Here is a 1,908-nt window from a genome sequence, read left to right on the forward strand (position 1 = left end):
GTCTGATCATTTGATAGATGTCAGGCACTGTTCTGAGTGCTTGTCTCATAGAATCCTCATAACTCCAAGAAGCAGGTACTTTTATTTTCCCTCAAATTACAGATGAGAAAATCAAGCACAGAAAGGCCAAGTAAATAGTCCAAGGTCACAGCGCTAGTAAGTGACAGAGTCACGATCCACACTGTACTTTCCACTATATTGCATGTGTATTGTGTGTACCAGAAAACACTTGCAAAGGTGTTCACTGCTGCATTGTCTGGATAGCAAAACACTGTTAACCAAACAGTCCATTAGTGTGACAATAAAACAGGAGGGAGAACTGCAGAGCAGCTAAAAGCATTTATGAAAAATAGAAGTGGTGAACCTAGAGAGATCTCAAAAACAAATATTGAGACAAAGCAAGTAAATCTAAAACACAGAAAGCAAAACTATATTATACATGAAAACCAGTACACATAGGAAAACTATATATATAAAAACAAATACACGGAATTTATGACAGTGTTTGTCTCAGGGCAGAGGGAAATGGGATTAGGGAAACAAGGCAATGGTTTTTATCTGCACTTTTTTTTTTGTTGTTGTTGTTGTTTTTTGTTTTTTTTTTTTGAGACAGAGTCTTGCTGTCACCCAGGCTGGAATGCAGTGGCGCAATCTTGGCTCACTGTAACCTCCGCCTCCCAGGTTCAAGCGATTCTTGTGCCTTAGCCTCCCTAATGGCTGGGATTACAGGTGCCTGCCACCATGCTCAGCTAATATTTGTATTTTTAATAGAGACAGGGTTTCATCATGCTGGCCAGGCTGGTCTTGAACTCCTAACTTCAGAAGGTCCACCTGCCTTGGCCTCCCAAAGTGCTGGGATTACAGGCGTGAGCGACTGTGCCTGGCCTGCTCTATTTTTTGCTTTGTTTTAGAGACAAGGTCACTCAGGCTGGAATGCAGTGGTGTGATCATAGCTCTCTGCAGCCTTGGACACCTGGGCTCAGGCGATCCTCTTACCTCAGCCTCCCAAGTAGCTAGGACTATCAGCATGCGCCCCCATGCCCAACGACTTTTAACTTTTAGAGATGGGGGTCTTGCTATGTTGTCGAGGCTGGTCTCCATCTCCTGGCCTCAAGCGATCCTCTAACCTTGACTTCCCAAAGCATTGAGTTCAAGGTGTGAACCAAAGCCTGACCTATAACAATCTACTTATTTTATATCTATTTCTTAAGGAAAACAGAAAAAAAAAAAACCCTCAAATCTGAACCCAAAATATCTGTTTATTTATTTGAGACAGGGTCTCATTCTGTTGCCGAGGCTGGAGTGCAGTGGTGCAATCTTGGCTCACTACAACCTCCACCTCCCAGGCTCAAGTGATCCTCCCTCAGCCTCCCGAGTAGCTGGGACCACAGGTGTGTGCCACCACACCTGGCTAATCTTTTGTATTTTTGGTGGAGATGGGGTTTTGCCATGTTGCCCAGGCTGGTCTCAAACTCTTGAGCTCAAATGATCCGCCCGCCTCAGCCTCCCAAAATGCTGGGATTACAGGCGTGAGCCACCGCGCCTGGCCATCGTTCTATGATTGGACCCTCACAAATGCATTACTGAACCTGACAATTATTATTGTCATGGAAACATACAAGCCTTTTGCTCATTCCGGGGTCTCTCCCCAGAGATTCTCTCTCTAGTTCCCTCAGATAGTATAAATAACTGAAGTGGATCAGTAGGTTAGACTCCCAGCAGAAGCACATCGCTGCTTAACTTTTAGGTCCCTGCTGCTAGAAGGGAGTGGGGAAGGAAGGAAAAGTTACTTCTACCTTTTACTTAGCATTGAGTGATTTAACAGAGCTCCAAACAATTTATTGCTTCTTTAAACATAGACATTTCAATTATTCTCTATGTTGTTTCTTTTTTTTTTTTTTTTTTTTT

Source organism: Cebus imitator, unplaced genomic scaffold (assembly GCF_001604975.1).
Source record: "Cebus imitator isolate Cc_AM_T3 unplaced genomic scaffold, Cebus_imitator-1.0 Scaffold475, whole genome shotgun sequence".
Taxonomy (NCBI): domain Eukaryota; kingdom Metazoa; phylum Chordata; class Mammalia; order Primates; family Cebidae; genus Cebus; species Cebus imitator.